The following is a 23014-nucleotide window of genomic DNA, read 5'->3' on the forward strand; positions in this document are numbered from 1 at the left end:
CTATGCAAAATGAGGTCCAAAAGAGAGATATAACATGAAGTGTATAAAATATGCCTCAAACCATGAAAGACCCTTAATGAAAAATGAAGAATGGACCAAAATAAGACTGCTTTCAGTTCTGTAAAATGACCAAAAACAGAAGCACAAAGGGCTGCCAAGTCATGCAAAAATGGGGATTAAAAGAGAGATACAACACAAAGTATAGGAAGGGTGCCTCAAACAGTGAAGGACCCTCAATGAAACATGAAGAGATGGCCAAAATAAGACCTTTTATAGCTCTGAAAATCGTCCAAAAATGGAAGCACAATAGGCTAACAAATCATGCAAAAATGGGGACCAAAGATGGATATAAAGACAAGGGGTACATGGAGGTCCCAAACAGTGATGAGCCCTTCTTCAATGTTGAAGAGGGGCTCAAAATAAGCCTACTTACAGATTACATAATGCTCCAAAACAGATCACACATAGGCTAAAAATATCATGCAAGAGAATGGCATTCAAGAAGGATATTGAAGCAAGTGCAAGATGGGGGGCTCAAACAGGGTTGAGCCCTTAAGAAAAAGTGAAAAAGAGCTCAAAATAAGGCCACTTTCAGTTAGGGCCGGAGCTCAAAACAGCAAGCATATATGGCTAAGAAATGTTGCAAAAAATGAGCTAGAAAGAGGGGAATAGTAACTCACCCTTGTAGACCAACCTTTAGCAACTTCTTGGACCAAATTTGCTGCCTCCTAGCCTCTGAGAAGACCTCCAAGCAGCTGGAAATGGAAGTGGTGGTGTGAGGCTTGGTGGTGTAGTGTAAAATGGTGTAGGGTTTGAAGGTTTTTTGAAGGAAATGAGAGAGATGGAGGGATATAATGCAAGAGGCTCTTAGGGAAATTTTCCAACCCTAAACTAGCAGCTGGAGCCTCTATTAAATAGGCAAGAACGGGGGAAAAAAAGGGGGGAAAATGGATCAAGTTTCCCTCCAAAAAATGCCAAACCCTCGGACATGGGTGAAGTGTAAAAACAAATACATGGCTGGAATGCACTCACAGGGGCAAAAATGGCTGGCCAGTTTAAAAGGGGAAAAAAAGTCATCCACCAGGTAAGTGGCCGGCCGGCTAGGTCAAAGGGACAAAAGTGGCCGGTCACCCTCTAGGATGAAGCCCCAGAAGTTAGCTTTCCAATGGCGCAAACCTTGCATTAAAATTCCTCCTGTAGAAAAAGTTATGCCCTTTTCCGTGAAGCCGCGCAGATTCGGTTTAACCGGACTTCAACCAACCACATCTCTTCCCCCCGGACTTAGACTTGGGAGATTCTTGAGTGAAAAATGAAGCCCCGGAAGTAAGCTTTCCAATGGTGGTGGCCTCATATCTTAGTTCCTCTTGTGAAAAGAGTTACGCCCGTTTCGGTGAAGCCGCGCAGATTTTTCTCCTTCCCGGATTTATGCTGAACCACTTTTGACCAAAAAGAAGTTGGCTTTTCAGCAAAATTGCTGGCCTCCCACCCTCCTACAAGCTTTCTAACAGTGAAAATAAGGTCTCCACCAAAAATGAGCCCAAACCGATGCAAAATGAAGGTTCGGGGGCCAAAACGCGCAGCCCGAGGCCCCGAAAACTGGCTGTTAGGCACCGGGAGTGGTGTTCGACCACGAAGCCGCTCTCTCTCGGACCACAGTGTCCCTCAAAAGGGAGCAAATAAGATGTATGCCAAAAACCGGGGCAAACAGAGACGGTTAAGCGGTCCCGAACCGAGGCACACGGCCTGACGGTCCCGAAAATCGAAAACCGGGCTCCGAAATGGACAAAATGGCCTACAGCCACAGAATATAGCCCACGGCCACTGAGAGATGGTCTACGAGACCTCTCCCTCCCCTCAGAAAAAGAAACAGAGAAAACCGAGTCTGGTTCGCAAACCGAGACAAGGCACAGAAGAGGGTTCGGAAGTCCGGAGGCAGGGCTCACGGTCGCGACTTTGAAACTTCTGAACGAGTACGATATGCAACATCACCAAGCGCTCAATCGGTGATGTCTGAGTCTTAAGGTCGGTCAAAAATGGGGTGTCTACACCCTCGCCGTCCCATTCTCGCGATGCTTCGACGTGAGATGCGTGCGGAGGCCACGAGAGACATTTAGCTTCTTTCGCCGCTACTTCGACACTATCACCCCTGCCGAGGTATGTTTTATTTTAGAATTTATCTAAGATTTTCTTTTCACTGCATATTTCAATAATGATAGATAACAAACTGTATGTCATTTTCAGATCACTTGGCAGCGTTGGGCTCCGTTGCCGGCGACGATGCAGGACCGATTTGTCGGCGCTGAGGAGACCTCGCATTTTCGGATCTTACTGGAGGGCCCGGTATGTCGGGCTTGGTACCTGGGTGAGCGTTTCCTACGCCAGACCCTAGGGTTACCTGAGAAGATAGTCCCGGTTCACCCTCCTGAGGACATGAGGGAGACCGAGAGACTCACTACCGAGCAGATGGCCGATTATACTATCGGCTGGGAGGCGACCCGCTTCAAAGGCATCGGCGACTACAGAGAGTACGTGCAGACGTACATTTTGTGGTCTCTGAGCGGCGGCCGTCGAGCTGAGGGAGCCAGGCCCGTTGCGCCAACAGCTAGGGCAGGAGCGGGAGCTGGAGCAGGAGCATCGAGGAGGGCTCGAGTCCGTGGCAGGGGCAGAGTTCAGGGAGGACGGGAGACCGGTTGGCCTGCTCTGCCCACTTTACTGACATACAGAGGACAGGATGGGGGCGACCTACTAGATCCCCTTTGCTCCTCCCCCGGCTGGTCATGAGTTAGCCGGCATCCCTGACTTGCCTCCGGTATGTATTACTTCATTTTGCATCTTGCATTAGCATTTCATTTCAGTTTATTTGATATTTCGCGGAATACTGATGTATCTTGTACTTTTGCAGGCGTCCTCCGAGTACACCCGACAGTTCGTGGAGTTGAATGCCTCCGTGATGGGGATGCTAAAGCGGACCTTCGACCTCCTAGCCCTCTATAGTATTCCGGTATGTTCTTCTGACCACTGTCTCAAACCATTCATACACTGCTTCACATAATCTGATGCACGACGCCACTTCTGATAAACTGCCCACAGCATTCATACACTGTACTCATACACTGCATTCTGCACTAACAAACCGTCCACAGTATTCACACACTGTACTCATACACTGCATTTCTGCACTGATAAACTGTCCACAGTATTCACACACTGTACTCATACACTGCATTTTGCACTGATAAACTGTCCACAGTATTCACACACTATACTCATACACTGCATTCTGCACTGATAAACTGTCCACAGTATACTGATGCATTTGCCTTTTATGTACTTTTTCAGCCACCCTTCCAGATTCCCGTTGTAGGAGGTGCTCCAGCTGGACCTTCTGTCTCTGCCCGAGGGAGAGATGATGAGGGCAGAGTATTCCCCCGCACCAAGGCGGGGCGTGCTCATGTCGGGGGTAGTTCGCGGGCTCCAGTCCCTGATGATGATGACGAGGAGTCGGAGGCGGAGACAGGGTCGGAGGCGGAGTCATCGGAGGAGGAGACCGGAGGCGACACTGGCTCGGGCTGTGATGACGATGCTGATGATGCTCCTGGACCTTCGTCCAAGAAGAGGACTAGGACAGACCGATAGCCCTCGGAGCCGCTTGACATGGATACAGATTTTTGTCGTTTTTCTTCTTTCTTGTACTTTTCTCTTTTGTTGGTAGTTAGGATACTTTGTACTGCCGCAGGCAGATTTTTGTTTCCAAAACTTGTGTATTTGAAAAGATGATAAAATGAAACAGGCTTTTTATCTGAAAAAGTGTTTACATCCGTATATCTTTACATTTCATGCTTTGCATTGCATCACACCATATTACACCTCAATGTAAATGAAATTGATTGGTTGTCTGAAATTTGAACACTCGCACTGTAATAATCAGATAACTAAACAGCCCACAGCAAAATAACCCAAGCAACCCACTGCCTGATTCTGGACACACAGCCCTTACTCTACTGGGGATTAATCTGCATACAGCCCATAACACAGCATTTGGTTCATTTTGCACACAGCAAATCCTGAACAAACAGCCCAATCTGACAAGACGGACCACGGAGGTGAAACCAGCTGGAGTTGAAACACGCTCAGATGCCCCAATTTTTTTGTTCTTTTGCTTCGCACAGATGTAGGGAATGGCATAGCACTCTGAGCATAAACGATTTTTGAAATTAAATAAGGGTTTTCAACCGGGGTATTGAGCCTACAACTGAACACAGCGGGGAGGACTCAAACAAACGGGTACATGACCTAAACACAACGAGACACGCTCAGGAGAGACCTAAAACAAAAGTCGAGGTGAACAAAACAAAAGACACGACATACAGTCGCGTTAACGAAGACGGGGGACCTCAGATCACGAGGAGCCAGTTTCTCTGGGTATTGTTTCCCGCCATTTTCTCATTTGTGATTCTCACATCACTCTGGCACTTAAGCTCGGTTTTTCTCTCAAAACCCTTTGGCTCGCTTTTTCTCTCAACTTACACCTCTCTATTCTTTACTCTCTCATTTTCCATCCCTCCCCAGGGTGATAGGAAGTTGCGGGTTCATGCCCGATGCCGTTAGCTCACAGCTATTTCTTCTGGTGGGTAGAGTGCCCTCCTGGCAAGTATGTTGACGACGGGGGAAAGACAGAACACTTGACTCAACTGCGCCCCTAGTTCATCATTTTGACCATTTTTTCGTTTTGGTTTTCTACTAAAACAGTTTTGATCAAGATGAGAGTCGGATTAACGTACTTGTTCGATTTTTGATTTGAAAACCATGCAAGTTAGACTGTAAGCACTAAAAATTTTCCTCTTTTGGGTCCAAGAAAATGGTCCAGTTTTGGGAAAATGAAATAATTTTCGAGAAGATAGTCAACCTCAGTAAAAATTCTCAAAAACTATATTACAAACAGTCAATGCTCAACGAGCATGGAACTTACTCTTTGAGATGCGCAACCTCGAATCGGGGGCAATGGAAAATTGCCCCTAGCTCGAAGGACGCTGCACGGCAACGGAAAGTTGTCCCTAGTTTGAACGGCGACTCACGGCAACGGAAAGTTGCCCCTTGTTTGGATGATGCCGCAGCATATTGTAAACAGTTCTCACTAGTGATGATCATGACCGAACTTTCTCGGATACAGAGAAAACGAAGATGGTCGAAACAAATATATGGACACAGTTACTTTGAAGGTGTTGGCGACTGGACTTTGGGATGAAATCGGAACCATTGTATGGACCAAGACGCTATGAAAGCGTTGGGGGCTGGACTTCAGAATGAAGTTGCCTACGTATCCCAAACGTGGGAATCAAGCCTTACGTAGTTCCGGTTAAGGTACACTCGGGTATTTTAACCTTCACTTTTTAGGCTCTAACTTTTGCTAAGGTACCAGATGCGGGTTTTCGACCTTGCGAGCTTCTTTTCATTTTCCTTTTTTGTTCATTTCTTTTTCTTTTCTTTTCGCACTTTTTCTTTTCTTTTCTTTTCTTTTTTTTTTGTATTTTTTTTGCTTTTTTTTTTGTATTTTTCTCTTGCTCTAACTTTTTCCTGGGTCGCCCTTCCGGGTTTTCGGCCTAGCGGTCCTCTCAAAGGGTAAAAGTGTAACAAGTCCATGCCAAATGGTTTTTGAAGTTGAAGCCTCTCTGTATCTAGGAGAACGGCTGTTGTAATGATTTGTAGGAGAATCCATCGTGGCTGCTCCATGAGCTTCTTCTGGTGAGATCTAATCTTTTTTATTCGACTTTGGTGCCTCTTGTTCGAGGGCTGCTTCTAATCTGGCCATACAGACCTTACATGGCGTTTGACCGTTGAACTTTCTGAACGGGTTCAAGGTTCGAAACGGACGGGTTGAATCTTGAGGCTGAGAGCGATCCTAGGCTGCACAATCTCAAGAACGATTCCACACAAGTCTTCGCAGGGCCGCGCAAAACATTCGTTTTTGAAAGTTTTTAAGAAAGCGACAGATCGCTCACGCCGAAGATAGTGTGGAACCGGTCTGGATCAAGCCAGGGTCCTTCCCAGTACTCACGCTGACAAGCATGATTTCATTCATTAAAAGCTTAGCATGCTTCTATTTCTCTCAATTGATCAAATTTTTGCAAAACCCGAGGAATTCCTTCCTCTTTGTTTTTATCACCGCAGTGTTCAAAAGGGGTTTTTGAAAAACTTAGGCTAATGCAATGAGTTTGGCGCACAGGAGAGCAGACGAGATGTACTGTCAGCCCATTCGAATCCTCTGGCCCAACTAACTTACACTGAAAGCAAGCATGAAAATCAGATAACCACAGCTGTTTCATTCAGATTTGTTGGTATAACTGGCCCCTTGACAGAAACAGACTCAAAAACAAAAATAGGTAATTACAAGACAAAACGGTGTTCGAGGCAACAACTCCGGAATCACCTGGTATTCTGTACAAAGGGGACTGACTCGCTACAACAAGGTAGACCCTTAAGAAAAAAGACTGACTCAAGACAAAGAGACAGACTCAAAACAAAAGACTGACTCGATACCCAAGCCAGAATTTACAGAGCTAGCGTTCACAGATGCTCAAAAAATGCGTGCCAGACGCCACATCCAAAACATACCAAATGCCGCCCGCAGGTGGTTCACTTTCTGATTACATACTTGCAGTATCTGCGTCCTCAAAATCCAATAACTGGGTGGTAACGGACTTGGCTGAGGTGGGCGGGAGGATAACCTCATTGTCAATCAAATCTTGCACCTCATGACGGAGGCGGAAACAATTGTCGGTAGCATGACCTGTTTGTTGGTGGTACGCGCAGTACTGAGCAGCATCATGCGTAGCAGGGAGATTCTTCGGGAGAGGCCAAGGCTCCAAGGGTTTAAGGTGCCCCCTCTCGGCAAGGATCTGAAGTGCCTTAGACAGAGGCACGTAGAGAGCATGAAAGACCCTGCGCCCCGGGGCAGGTATTTTGAAGTCTGAGCGTTCTTACTAGACGCACAAGCAAAAGGGTCGGCAGGCGCCACCTTGGCTTTCTGATCCTTTCCCGGTGCAGGGTTGGGAATAGGAGGAACTGTTCTGGCATGACGGGGCCTATCCCGATTTTCTGACTGGCTTGAGCTACCCTCAGGTGGAGTGGGGAAAGCATCCTCCTCTGTTTTCACCAGAACTGCGGATATCTGTTGCTTGTTCATCCCCCCGGCTTTCAAAGCCTCGACTGCCTGCAGCAGTTGTTCAATGGGATTGGCATCTGCCTTCATTTTGTTCTTATCTCTGGCCTCAGCCTGGTCAAGGGTTTGGGTTACTACTTCAGAGCAAAGCCCGGTTGTTGCTGACATGTCGTGGCTGTAGCTGGAAGCCACCTCTGGCTGGTTGAGCTCTATCACAATCCGCCCCAGTAGCGGGGGCTCCTGTGGCATGAAATTCCCGGCATACGGTGCCGCTGGTGGCGAAGTCGACATTCCATAGGCTAGATCGGCCACGGATCTTGGAGGTCACCAATCATTCCCATCAGCTCGAATGTAGTGGGCTCGCGAGCTTGATACAACTGGGGGGTCCAGACCGGGTGCGCGACAGGCGACCTGGGCGGATGCGATACATTAACATTGGTTTCATCCCGCAGGGTGATCCCTTGATCTAGCATAGCTGTCATAACCACAATCTCTTCTGAATTCTGCGTCGTCATAAGTCCTGCCTCAATCAAAGGGGAACACTAGCTATTTTGTACCAATCCTCTGGATACTCCTGAACTGAAAGGAAAAACAAACAGCATTTTAGCCCAAACAGATCAATCACAGGCGTAGCCGAACAACTGCACTCTACTACTGATCACTGTTCCCCAGAATCACTGTACCCAAAACTGAACTTGATACCCGCAGATAACTGATTTCTCAACAACATTGATACTGGTGCCCTCGGGCCTAATACTCGATCTTGCAAACTGATATGTACGTTCTTGTAGAGATACACTCTAAAGCACATAGCAGATAAGTGAGAGCCAAAACACCCCTATGTTGGGGTAGGGTTTCCCTGTCCTATTTTGTCAAGAGCTAGGGTTTCACTATGCACGCAGCGGTTTCAAACAACCTATAATCGGGTAGGCAACCTGTCCTAGCTTGGAATGGTCACTATGGAACCGAATATGCACTAGGTCGAATGGTCGAAAAGGGTGCCCCGGTAAAAACCGGGGTTTGTGTTCCCATACTGTCAGAACCCATAACCGGTCAGCCTTATGGTCATGTCTTGACAAGACAAGCCTCCGGCAAACCGTTCAGGAATGGCAGATGGCAAACACTGTGTTCCTAGGCGCACCAATGCACATGCAATGCAAAGAAACACATAAATGAAATCAAAATAGGGTATCACGAGTTCGAGTCAAGCTCTCTAAATTCCCTAGTAGAGTCGCCAGAAACTGTAGACGCGCCCGTGGGCCTCACTACAGTTCAGACTCAATTTGTGTCACGGTTCTTAATCTGAACCAAAGAGTCCAAATCCGGCAAATCATTTTGGAAAACAGATTTTTAGAAAAGAAGTGCCAAACATGGACTGCTTTTCCAGATACAGAATCGCCACCTAAATATTTTATTTTGGGGGAATTTAGAAAACCCTGACTCGGTGCCAAAGGCCACGTGTCCGTTATCACCAAACTTGCCTCGGCTCGGGAACTTGGGTACGATTGGGGAAGGTCAGCTATGAGCACCCCCTTTCGCCCGATCAAAGATCGGCCTCTACTAACCGGGATATCTTGTTTTGAAAGCATTATGTGTTCTTATTCTGGTTATTAGCCTAGAATTACTATGTTATGCGCACAGCAAACAAGTATAGACCAAATCGCCTAAATTGGAACAAAACATTGCATGTTCGTTTTGAAGATGGTTTGCTACTCGCAAGTAGGCTAAAATGACCGTATTCTGGTTATCAGCTTAAGAAGATGGGACCAAACACACATACACACATGCGCATGTTAAGGCCTAAACACTCAAGCATCAAGGGGCATCTTTCAAGCACACTTAAAAGGGAATAATCATGGACATGGGGCATGCATTAAGCTCTGAAAATCATGCAAGGACATGGTGCCAAACCAAGCAAACAAGATAGGCTAAACATGCAACAAATGACCCAAGCATTCAAGGCAAGCTGATGAAGTAGTGAGCTACACTTGATATGACCACACATGGCAAGACTTAAATGACCGAAAACAGAGTTTTAGCACATAAAACAAAGCCCAAAAGACCGCTTAGATGGTATCTAAATGGCTTGAATTCAAAAGCATGCACAAATGCACTTTAAGGAGCATACCACACAAGCTCATAAGGCATCAAAGGGGCATCCAAGGCAAGCATACAAGCATGCTAAGGGGACTGAAATGATTCTATAAATGGTGCCAAACCATTAAAATAAAGCAAGTAATGCATGCTACACACTCACACACTTAAGGCCAATAAGCCAAAATGCAAAGGGGCTATATTAAACATGCCATGGCCGACCGAGATAACTAAGGACAGACCTCTAGCATGGCAAAATGAGCACAAAAGCTTCACAAAGCTAGACCTAAAACATGCTTGAATAATGGTTTACAACTTAAGGCATGTTAAGGCCTAAACATGGCATTACAAGGTAGGTATGCTAAGCATGCATGGTGTACCAACACCAACATACAATAATGCTATTCCATGGCGAAATAAGCACAAATAACAGCCAAGGCATGGTCAACATGAGGCTTAGATAGGTGCTCATTACAGAGGCAAAAATGGCCCTTTTCAAGGACAACAAGGAGAGGGGGTGACCCTCTCCTTCTTGAGACTTCAAAGCACCATCCTTACCACTGAAATCCCTCAAGATTTCAGTGGTGAGGAGGCCCAAACACCAAAGTCCCGGAGATCACTCAAAATGGCACAAAATGGAGCCTCTCAAGGCTTAAGAGGGGTCAAACACCTCCAAACCACAAAACACTCTAAACAAACTATTTAGATGGCTTAAAAACAGAACTTTTTTATACTATACACTAAGCTCAAAAACAATTATAAGATAGGCAAAAATAGTATGCAAAAATGTGGAATAAAGGGACAAACTTCTTACCCTTGAAGACCCTCTTCACAAATGAAGCTCCAGCAGCTTCTTTGAGCTCAAAACAGCTCCCAAGCTTCAAGAACAAGCCTCTGGCCCTTCAAGAAACAAGAAAAGGTGTAACACTATGTGTTTGTGTGCAATAGTAAGACACAAACACACTTATACACACACAAAGGCCAAATGAGAGAGAGGTATAGAGATAGAATATATATCAATCCTAACCCTAGAACTCAAAACCCTAAAATGGCTATCTAAAATGTCTAACCCTTGCAACAAGAGAGAAGACCTCTCTTTATAGAGCTGATTGTCTTGTAAACCTTACAAGACAAGCTTCTAAAGAGAGAGATCCCTCCATACACGTGTATGGAGGGGAGCCAAATGTAAGACAGCTGTGTCAAAATATCTGCAAAAGCAGACGCACAGTGGTCGGCCGGCCAAAGATGCAATTGACCAAAAAAGGATAGCCGACCGGCCATATATAGTGCCAGCCGGCCAAACATTTGGCCGGTGGCAACAAAACACAGCCGATGGCCTCAAGCCATGGCCAGTGATGGGTGGGGATGGTCTACAAGCCCTACCCTGCCTCTCAAAGGCAAAACACAAGTGTTTGGTGTCAAACCAAGCACAAAACAGTCGAGTCGAGAGGTCCTGCGACGAGGCGCGCTGCCAAGGCTTCTGGGAACTCAAGACGAACACAAACATGGATAATCACCAAGTGTTCCAATGGTGACGTCCAAGTCTTGAGGACGGTAAAAAATGGGGTGTCTACAGCGTCTCGCATGAGTGTGAATGTCAACACGACAGCATGCTTACCATGTGGCTAGATGCTTATGTGATATAAACTGCTTGAATACCTGTGGGTGAAGGTTGGATCGTTTCAGTTGGAACAACTCGTTGAAATCCGTGCTTTAGCCTACTTGCGAGTAGCAAATTTCAAACTATTTTTCAAACAAACGGATATGAAATGTTTTGTTCCAACTTTTGCGATTTGGTCTATACTTTTTTGCTGTGCACATAACATAGTAATTCTAGGCTAATAACCGGAATAGGAACACATAATGCTTTCAAAACAAGATATCACGGTTAGTAGAGGCCGATCTTTGATCGGGCGAGAGCGGGTGCTCATAGCTGACCTTTCCCAATCGTACCCAAGTTCCCGAACCGAGGCAACTTTGGTGATGACGGACACATGGCCTTTGGCACCGAGTCAGGGTTTCCTAAATTTCCCAAAATAAAATATTTAGGTGGCGACTCTGTATCTGGCAAAGCAGTCCATGTTTGGCACTTCTTTTCTAAAAATCTGTTTTTTCTCAAAACGATTTGTCGGATTTGGACTCTTTGGTTCAGATTAAGAACCGTGACAATTCGAGAGTCCGAACTGTAGTGAGCCCAATATGAACAGAACGGGACTCAGCCTCCCGGGGCGTTCGGGGACGTCTACAGTTTCTGGTGACTCTGCTGGGGATTTTAGAGAACTTGACTCAAACTCATGATATCTTGTTTTGACTACACTTATGTGTTTCTTTGCATTGCATGTGCATCGGTGCCCCTAGGACACCGTGTTTGCCGTCTGCTATTCCTGAACGGTTTGCCGGAGGCTTGCTTTGTCAAAGCTTGCCATAAGGCTGACAGGTTATGGGCTCTGCCAGTATGGGAACACAAACCCCGGTTTTACCGGGGCACCCTTTTGACCATTCGACCTAGTGCATATTCAGAATCCATAGTGACCATTCCAAATTAGGACAGGTTGCTTACCCGATATACGTTGTTTGAAACCGCTGCGTGCATAGTGAAACCCTAGTTCCCGACAAAATAGGACAGGGAAACCCTACCCTCAACATAGGGGTGTTTTGGGCTCTCACTTATCTGCTATGTGCTTTAAAGTGTGTCTCTACAGGAATGCGTGTATCAGTTTGCAAGTTTGGATACCAGGCCTGAGGGCATCAGTATCAGTGATTTTGGAGAACAGTGATCAGTAGTAGAGTACAGTTATTCAGCTATACTTGTGTCTGTTCTGATTGGGCTGAAATGCTACGTGTTTTCTCTTTCAAGGTTCAGAGATTTAGTACAGAATAGCCAGTGTTCTCCATTGCTGAGGCAAGACAGATATCTGATCCGTCAGTCACCGTTCAATTCAGCGGACTTATGATGGCGCAGAGTTTAGAGGAAATTGTGGTTATGGCAGCCGCGTTAGACCAAGGGATCATCTTGTAGGATGAGACCAATGTTGATGTACCGCATCTGCCCAGGTCGCCTGCTGCGCGCCCGATCTGGGAACCCCAGATGTTTCAAGTTCGTGAACCTACCACATTTAAGTTAATAGGAATGATCGGCGATCCCTAGAGATCCGTGGCCGATCTGGCCTATGGAATGTCGGCTTCACCACCAGCCACATCATATGCCGGGAATTTTGTACCACAAGAGCCCCCGCTGTTGGGGTGGATTGTGATCGAGCTCAGCCAACCAGAGGTTGCCTCCAGCTACAGCAACGACATGTTACCAACAACCGGGCTTCGCTCTGATGTAGTAACCCAAACCCCTAATCAGGCTGAAGCTAGAGGTAAGAACAAAGTGGGAACAGATACTGATCCCATCGAACAACTGCTGTGGGCAGTCGAGGCTTTGAAAGCTAGGGGGATGAATAAGCAACAAGTATTCGCAGTCATAACTAAAGCTGTGGATGATGCTTTCCCCACCCCAACCGAAGGCAGTTCAAGCCAAGCGAAAAATCGGGATGGGCCCCGTCATGCCAAGATAGTTCCTGTCATTCCTAACCCTTTACCAGCACAAGATCAAAAAGCCAAGGCAGTGCCTGCCGACCCTTTCGCTAGTGCGTCTAGCAAGAACCCTCAGACTTCGAAGTACCTGCCTCGAGGGCGTAGAGTCTTTCACGCCCTCTACATGCCTTTGTCTAGGGCATTTCAAATATTGGCTAAAAAAGGGCATCTTAAACCCCTCGAGCCTCGACCTCTACCGAAGAATCTTCCTCTCACACATGATGCTACTTTGTACTGCGCGTACCACCAACAGTCCGGTCACAGCACCGATGGTTGTTTCCGCCTTCGTCATGAAGTGCAAGATTTGATCGACAATGAGGTCATCCTCCCACCTACCACAGCAAAGTCTGTTACCACTGAGCTGTTGGACTTCGCGGATACTGCGAGTTTGTGATCAGGGGTTGGACCACCTGCGGGCGGCGCTCGGTGCCTTTTGGATGTGGCGTCTGGCATGCACTTTTGAGCATCTGCGAATGCCAATTTTCGTGGTTTCTGACTTAGATGTCGAGTCAGTTCTTTGTTTTGTTTTGAGTCTGTCTCATTGTCTTGAGTCAATTTTTTTGCTTAAGGGTCTGTCTTGTCGCGTCGAGTCAGTCCCACTGTATAGAATATCAGGTGAATTCGGGGTAGTTGCCTTGAACACCCCTTTTGTTTTGTAATTACCCTTTTGTTTTCTTTTGAGTCTGTCTCTGCTGTGGAGCCAGTTGCAACTAGGGAATCTGAATGAAACAGCTGCGGCTATCATGTTTCCGTGCTTATTGCTATTTTGAGCTAGTTATGCTAGAGGATTTTAATGGAACAGTAGTACATTCCACCTGCTCTCTTGTGCCCTGAAAATCATTGCGTTGACCTAAGCTTTTCAAAACCTTTTTGAACACTGAGATGAAAACGAAGAGGAAGGAATACCTCGGGATTTGCAAAACTTTGATCAAATCGAGAGAAAGAGAGGCATGCTAAGCCCTTAATGATTGAAATCATGCTTGTTAGTGTGAGTACTGAGAAGGACCCTGGCTTGATCTAGAATGGTTCCACGCCATCTTCAGCGCGAGCGATTTGTCGCTTCTTTAAAAACTTTCAAAAACAAAATATTTTGCGCGGTCCTACGAAGACCTGTGTGGAATCGCTCTTGAGATTGTGCAGCTTAGGATCACTCTCAGCCTCAAGACTTGAGCCCTTGCTTTAAAACCTTGAACCACAATTCGGAGTGTTCAACGATCGACCATCAAGGGAGGCTTGTGTGGCCAGATTGGAAGCAGCCCTCGAACAAGAGGCACCAAAGTCAGATCAAGAAGATTAGATCTCATCAGAAGAAGCTTGTGAAGCTAGAACAAAAACACCCCTCCAACTAGGGGCAAAAATGTCCGATGTGCTCGAAGAGCCGAAGAGGGGTCCTTCAGCAAATCGATACAACAGCCACTCTCCTGGACACGGATGGCTTCGAAACCCTAAAACCATTTGGCATGGACTTGTTACATTTTTACCCTTTAAGAGGCTCGCTGGGCCAAAAACCCGGAAGGGTGACCCAGGCAAAAGTTAGAGCAAGAGAAAAATACAGAAAGAGAAAAAAAGAAAAAAAAACAATAAAAAAAGAAAAAACAAAAAAAGAGGAAAAATGCAAAAGAAAAGAAAAGAAATGAAAAGATACAAAAAAGATGTGAAAAGAAAAGAAGAATAAAGCTCGCAAGGTCGAAAACCCGCAACGGGCGCCTTGGCAAAAGTTAGTTAGAGCCTAAAAAGTGAAGGTTAATACTTGCGTGTACCTTAACCGGAACTACGTAAGGCTTGATTCCCATGTTTGGGATACATAGGCAACTTCATCCTGAAGTCTAGCCCCCAACGCTTTCATAGCGACTAAGTCCATGTAATGGTTTTAATCATCCTTGATTCCCATGTTTGGGATACGTAGGCAGCTTCGTCCTGAAGTCCAGCCCCATGCACTTTCAAAGTGACTATGTCCATATATTGGTTTTGACCATCTTCGTCTTCTCCGTGTCCGAGAGTTTGGTCGTGATCGTCACTAATGAGGACTGTTTACAAAATGCTGCGGCGTTATCCAGACAAGGGGTAACTTTCCGTTGCCATGAGTCGTCGTTCAAACCAGGGGCAACTTTCCGTTGCCACGCAGCGTCCTTCAAACAAGGGGCAATTTTCCATTGCCTCCGATCCGAGGTTGCGCATCTCGAAAGTAAGTTTTGCGCTCGTTGAGCATAGATCGCTTGCAAAAATGGTTTTTGAAAATTTTTACTGAGGTTGACTATTTTCTGGAAAACTACTTCATTTTTCCAAAACTTAGACCATTTTGGACCCAAAAGGGAAAATTTTCAGTGCTCACAGCCCAACTTGCGTGATTTCAAATCAGAAAATTAAACAAGTGTGTTAATCTGACTCTCATTTTGGTCAAAATTGTTTCAGTAGAGAACCAAAACAAAAAATGGTCAAAATGACGAACTATGGGCACGGTTGAGTCAGGCTTCCTGACCTTCCCCCATTGCCAACATACTTGCCAAGAAGGGCACAACTGAAGTTGTCATTTAAGGGCTGAAAGCTCTCTTAACCTCCGAGCAACGAGGTATCGAACCAAGTGCGAAGCACGAATCTGAAGGGATCAAGGTACTCCGTTCCCTTTACCTGGGGCATCGACCAAACGCCACCAGAAGAAATAGCCGTGAGCTAACCATGTCGAGCGTGAACCCACAACTTCCTATTCATCCATTAAACACCCCAGGGAGGGATAAAAATGAGAGAATAAAGAATTGAGAGATGTAAGTTGAGAGAAAAAGCGAGCCAAAGGGTCTTGAGAGAAAAACCGAGCTTGAGGGCCGAGTGATGTAAGAATCACAAATTAGAAAGGGTGAGAAACAATACCCAGAGAAACTGGCTCCTCGTGATCTGAGGTCCCCCGTCTTCGTTAACGCGTCTGTATGTCGTGTCTTTTGTTTTGTTTACTTCAACCTTTGTTTTGAATCTTTTCTGAGTGTGTCTCGTTGTGTTTAGGTTGTTTACCTTTTTGTCTTCGTTGTTGAGTCGTTCTCGCAATGTCCAGTTGTAGGCTCACTACCCCGATTTAAAAAAAAAAACCTTCTTCAAACTTCAAAAATGAATCGTTTTGTGCTCAGAATACTGTGCCATTCTCCACATTTGTGCGAAAACATGATTTGGTTCTTTCATACAACTGCAGGGTCCACCCCTGATAAGTGTGAACAGAAAACCCTGGGCCTCTCTGAAGTTTCTGGGTTTCGGATCGCATCTGAGTGTGTTTCAACTTCAGTAGATTCAACCTTCATGGTCCGTCTTGTCAGATTTGGGCTGTTTGTTCAGGATCCGCTATGTGCAAAATGAACCAAGCGCTGTGTTATGGGCTGTATACAGATTAATCCCCAGTAGAGTATGGGCCGAGTGTTCGGACTGAGTAGTGGTTTGTATGGGTTATTTCGCTGTTGGCTGGTTCATTATCTGATTATTACAATACGAGTGTTCAATTTTTCAGACAAAAGATCAATCTCATTTACATTGAGGTGTAATATGATGCAATGTGATACAATGTATGAAATGTACAAATATAACACTTTTTCAGATAAAAAATTTTGTTTCATTTCATCATCTTTTTCAAGTACAAAGTTTTGGAGAAAACAAAAGAAAACCTGCCTATGGTAGTACAAGGTACTCTAGCTACCAGCAAAAAGTACAAAAAGAAAGAGAAAAAGAAAAACAGCAAAAATCTGGATCAATGTCAAAAGGCCTCGGGTCTAGGGGTCTGTCCTCGTCCTCTTCCTAGACGAAGGTCCAGGGGCGTCATCATCAGCGCCGTCATCTGAACCCGAGTCAGTGCCATCTCCGATCTCCTACTCAGATGACTCCGCCTCTGCCTCAGCCTCGGACTTATCATCATCATCAGGGACGGGTACCCGTGAGCTACTCCCAAAATGGGTGCGCCCCGCCTTGGTGCGGGGGTATACTCTGCCATCTCCTCCGGCAGGAACAGAAGGTCCAGCTGGAGCACCTCCCATGGTAGGGATCTGGAAGGGAGGATGAAAAACACAAACAGCAAATGCATCAGTATGCTACAGAATGCAGTTGTCGGAATACAGTGTGTGAATACTGTGAGCAGTGTATCAGTGCAGAATGCAGTGTCCGAATACAGTGTGTGAATATTGTGAGCAGTGTGTCAGTGCAGAATGCAAGGTATGAGTACAGTGTAAATGCTGTAGATAGTGCTGTGAACAGTCTGTGGGCTACAGTATGTCAGATGCCGTGAGGGCAGTGTATCCAGTGTGGTATTGTGCATCAGATATGTGAAACAGTTTATGTATGGTTTGAGACCACGGTCAGAGAAACATACCGGAATGCTGTAAATTGCTAGAAGGTCGAGGCTCTGCTGGAGCATCCCCATCACGGAGGCAGTCAGCTCTAGGGACTAGCGAGTGTACTCAGAAGAGGCCTACAAAAGCGTTAGAAGCATCAGTATTCTGCGGAATGTCAAATGAATTGAAATGAACTAACTGTGCATAATGCAAAACGCAGAAGTACATACCAGAGGTAGGCCGTAGAACCCGACTAACTCATGATCAGCCGGAGGGGGAGCAATGGGAATCTGGTAAGTCACCCCGCCCCATCCTCTGCATGTCATCATCGTGGGTAGTGCTGGCTAGCTAACCCCCCGACCCCTCCGAGCTCCGCTCCTGCCACGGACTCGAGCTGTCCTCGACATCCCTGCCCCTGCTCCCGCTCTAACTACCGGCGCCGCAGGCCTCTCCCTCTCAGCTCGACGGCCACCGCTCAGAGGCCGCATAATGTACGTCCGAACGTACTCTGAGTAGTCGCCCTCGCCCCTAAAGCCCTCCGTGTCCCAGCCGATCGTGTAATCGGCCATCTCCTCGGCAGTGCACCTCTCGGTGTCCCTCATGTGGGTAGGAGGCGGACCCAAAACTATCTGCTCTGGCAAGCCTAGGGTCTGGCGTAAGAAACGCTCACCCAGGTACCAAGCGCGACAGACCGGGCCCTCCAGCAAAATCCTGAAACGTGCAGTCTCCTCTGCACCAGCAAATCGATCTCGAATCATCGCAGGCAATGGAGCCCAAGGCTGCCAAGTGATCTATAAACGACATGCAGTTTGTTATCTACTCATATTGAAAATAAAGTGTAAAGCCAAGCCTAATAAAACTCTAAAAGTTGAACATACCTCTGCGGGGGTGATGGTGTCAAAGTAGCGGCGAAAAAAGATGAATGTCTCCCGCAGTCTCCGTACGCATCTCACGTCGAAGCGTCGGGAGAACGGAACGACGAGAGGGGTCTCCGCGTCTAGCACTGGGGCGAGTCTCGGAAAGTAGGCGTAGACCCACAACTGCAGAGCAAATACCAGTAGGATTATCAAATAAAGCAGAATATCAGATAAAGCAGAAATTGCAGAACCGTGTATTGTGCAGAGTGTACAGTGTTGCAGTGTACAGTCAGTGTAAAACAGAGTATGTGTGTGTCGTGTGTGCAGTATACAGTCAAACGTGAAGCAGACCACAGTGTGTGCAGTATACAGAGTACAGGAAATGAAAGGCAGAAATGTAAAACAAAGAAAGAGCTGTACCTCCCAAGCTCGCCAGTAACCCCTGAGTAACTGCCCGCTGCAACGGGAGGCTGAGCTCATGTATCCATATAGAGTGGCTAGAGCAGCGCCACCCCAGTCGAAGCGCAGAATCCGTGTGACGTCCACCAGTGCACTCAACAAACAGAGGGGCACGGTGTTCGCCCGGTCGGCGAAGATAGTAGTCCCCAGCAGAAACATGAGGAAGCCGCACACGTACCGCGCCACCCCCTCCTGAGTCATCGGAGCCTCCTCGATCAAGGCCGGCTGAACCCTGAACTGGACATCGAACCACGAATATCTGACGAAGCCGGGACGCGCGAGAGGCGGCACCTCGCCGAGCAGGTAAATCTGAGCGGCCTCCCACTCGTCCATGTCGGTGTCAAAGGGGATCGGATCACCCCCTACCCCGATGCCGGTGAGCATCGAGAAATCATAGGGAGTCATCGTCATGTCTCCCGTGGCAGAGAAATGGAATGAGTCGGTGGTGTCCCACCACCTCTCCACCAGAGTGGCAAGAAGAGGCCTGCTCGCGGTGAGTCGGGAAAGTCCTCTACAGAAGGCACCGAAGTCGGCCTGATCGACAATGTGACGGACTGCGTCCGGCAGCTCCAGATACCAGTCTCGAGCGGCGGCATTCCCATACCCTCGGCAGGTATGGGAATCTCCTTGTATTCAAAAACAACAGTTGCGAAACAATATTCAATGTACAGTTTTGAAGAACATTCAGGATTGGTGACAATACAGCGTGTGTTCAAACAGATATCGGGTGTCGGTGTACTCGAAGTGAATTACGACATATGACGTGTCAGTGTTTCCAAGTGGTTCAGTACAGATACAGCGTGAGTACACGTTTTCAAGTTCAAACCAACATCAGGTGCCGGTGTGCTTACAGTGCACTACAACATGCGATGTGCCAGTGTGTTTGGGTGGTTCAGTGACAATGCAACGTGTGTGCACGTGTTCAGATTCAAACAGACATCAAGTGCGAGTGTGTTCATAGTCAACTACAACATATAGTGTATCGATGTATCCGGGTTAAGCAGTTAAAGAACAAAATCAACTATGGCAATTAAGTGTTCTACATTGTGGAAAATGAAATGGGGAAGAATATACCTCAAAAGCGCCGTATGATAGGTGTGACTCCGGCTCACGCAGGAGAAGCTCTGGTGGCACAACTCTCGCAAAACTCCGGAACTGACGAAGTCTGTCGGGAGGAAGCACGTGAACCACCGGCCAGTAGGTCGTCGGGTCAAACGGGCAGACGCTCAAGGGGAGGAGCTCGGCCTCTGGGTCCACCTCGTGATCCGGGGGAGTCCCGCCCCGTGGAATATCATCCGCCATGTCAAAGATGGTGTGAAAATGACCGGGAAAGTGGAAACCGGATAAGAATGCGAAAGGTCAACTAAAAGGTCAATCCCGAGAGGGCGAAAAATGGCCGGAAAAGTCGAAGTGTGGAAAAGGCACGGAAATCAAGAAAAACCCAAGGGAAACAAGTTCCGAGTGGTGAAAATCGAAAAGGAAACACCGAAACGAAGTTTTGTTCGTATGAAAATGTTCGAAACGCAAAGAGCTTCGCGAATCAAACAACGAAATGGGCCCTAAAACCGAGGAAAACGGAGAATGGAGGCTCGGGAATACTCTAGAGAGAGGGGGGAAGGAATTTCGGCCAAGAGAAAGTGAAAAAAATAGGACTAGAAGCCCTATTTTATAAAGCCCATGCCGAAAGGACAAAACTGCCCCGATTCAGCAAGATTTGGCCGGTCGGCTAAACTTTTGGCCAGTCGACTAAATATTTGGCTGGTGAGATGTTTTGATGGCCGGTGGATGGCCGGTGACCTCTCTTGATGGCCGGTGAGCCTCCTACAACCTTGTTTGGGTCAGATGTATAGTTTGGGGTATTTATTGCTCAAGACAGTGCAAGAAATGGCATTTCCGAAGCTCAACCGGCCTCCGTTTTGACCTCGGACCGTGTCTTCTGTGCGTGGCACTCGAATATGTGCAAGGTGTATCCTTTTTGTATCCTTTTGTCTCTTTTAAGATTCGAGAGTCGCCCCACATACGTTGTTTTGCAAACACGTGTTGAGTTATACGTCATTATGCTTGCATTGTTATGCGTTTTCGCCATGGTCTGGCGAGACCTTAAATACGCTTGGTCTAGGAGACCTTAAATCCTCTAAAGGTGCAAGTCCTTCGGTGTTTGTTGTGCCTAAATGACTTTTGGCAAGTTCACATGCATTATCATGCATTTCAAGCGATGCGCGTCGTCGCGCATTCGAGTTCATAAGCATTTCGAGCGACATGCGTGGTCGCGCATTCAAGATCATATGTATTGTCATGCATATCATAAGACGTGCGTTGTCACGCATTTACATCAGCATGCATCAACATGCATCATTTGCATTTCAAAAAAAAAACAAACACAATCGTGCATTATCATGCATTTTCAAAAAAAAAACAAAAAAAGAGCAACATGCATTGCTATGCATTTTCCCTTTCATGCACTTTTCATGCATTTCAAAAAACAAAACAAAAATAAATAGTGCATATGTCATGCATTACATTCTATATAGTGCATATGTCATGCATTACATTGTAAATAGTGCATATGTCATGCATTCCCTTGTAAATAGTGCATATGTCGTGCATTCCCTTGTATATAGTGCATATGTCATGCATTTTGTTGTATATATTCCATTCCAGTGCATATTGCATTATAGCTTGCATGCATCCACTGCATCACCTCCATTTATGGCTTGCACCTTTCCTTGTTGAGCTTGGTCTGGTATGTGCCCATACTTTTCACGTTAAAGCACAGTTCTGCATGTGTACGTGCCTATTCCACGCTGGTTTGTTGGTTTGAGGGTTGCGGCACCTTTTCTGTGTAAGACGCGGTTTGTATGTGTCCATGCCTTTCCTAGGCAAGATTTGGTTTGGCCCGCGCGCCATATCCGTTGTATATATTACATTGTAGTGTAATTTTTGCATCCTGCATTAGGATCATGCTCTTTCGTTAGCGGATCATTCCCCACTTATGTCATTCCACCCAATTACTTGTTCTTGCGTCCGTCTACATCACTCATAGTTCTGCATGTGTACGCGCTTTGAGGGTTGCGGCACCTTTTCTATCGTAGACGGACTTGTTACCTCCATCAATCTATTTGACATTTGTGTGGTTTTGAACCGCTCATGATTGGATCATGATTCAATTGCATTGCATTTTCTTTTGCATTATTATGCATAGTTTTGTATATATTGCATATCATTTCGCATTCATTTTTCATGTTATGCATGTTGCAAACGATATCATACCTGTTAAGTTGCTTTCTTTTGCAAGCACGATATTGTATGTACGGTTCATTTGAGACTGGTACAACCAGACGAGCCGGACAGGTATTGTACTCTCCGCGTGAGACGTATCGAGAATTGCGTAATTCTCTTACATACTTTCTGCATTGTAGTGTAGTTGAATTTGCGTTTGCTTGCTTAAACCTGTCACATGTTATGCTTTGTTACAGTTTTTTTGCATGATCATAAGTTATGCTAGGCTTCGTGCATTGTCGGTTGCATTTTGCCACTACCTTCGGGCGCATATCTTGTCTGTCTTGCATGTTTGTCTAAGTCTTCGGCCTTGTCAAAAATGAGTCGTCTCTGGGCTTTGACAGTCACTCCCGTCATTGTTATGACTTTCGAGTTCTGTCAAAGAGGGGCAACTGTAGACACCCCATTTTTGACTGTCCTCAAGACTTGGACGTCACTGCTTGAACACCCGGTGATCATCCTTGTTTGTGTTTGTCTTGAGTTCCCGGAGGTCTCGGCTACGCGCCTTGCCTCAGGATCTCTCGACTCGACTGTTTTGTGTCTGGTTTTGCACCAAACACTTGTGTTTTGCCTTAGAGGGGTAGGGAATGGCTTATGGGCCATCCCTACACATCACCGGCCATGGCTTGAGGCCACCGACTGTGTTTTGTTGCCACCGGCCAAATGTTTGGCCGGCCGGCACTATAGATGGTCGACCGGCCATCTTTTTTGGCCAAATTGCATTTTTGGCTGGCCGACCACTGTTCATCTGCTTTTGCAGATATTTTCATGCCAGTTGTGATAGCTGGCATACACTCTGCTCCCCTCCATACACGTGTATGGAGGGATTTCCCTCTTATCTAGCTTGTCTTGTAAGCTTGCAAGATTGAACCTTCTATAAGAGGAGACCTCTCCTCCTTCCTCTAGGTTAGACAAAGAAATCTCCAGAGAGACCTCTGATATTAGGGTTAGGTTTTGTATCCATTCTATCTCTATATCTCTCTCTTTCTTTGCCTTGTGTGTGTTTTAGTCTTACTATTGCACACAAACACCTAGTCTTACACCTTTTCTTGGTTGCTGAAGGGCCAGAGGTCTGTTCTTGGTGTTCTTGGGTGGTTTTGAGCTCAAAGAAGCAGCTGGTCCACCATTTGTGAAGAGGGTCTTCAAGGGTAACATTCTTACCTTTTTTACCCCATTTTTTCATAGCTTTTTCGGCTACCTTGCAACTGTTTTTAGACTTGGTGTATAACATATAAAAGTTTTTTTTTTTGCCCACTCTAAATAGTTGGTTAAGGGTGTTTTGA

The sequence above is a fragment of the Camellia sinensis genome, chromosome 6 (assembly GCF_055761805.1).
Source record: "Camellia sinensis isolate YWXY chromosome 6, ASM5576180v1, whole genome shotgun sequence".
In the NCBI taxonomy this organism is placed as follows: domain Eukaryota; kingdom Viridiplantae; phylum Streptophyta; class Magnoliopsida; order Ericales; family Theaceae; genus Camellia; species Camellia sinensis.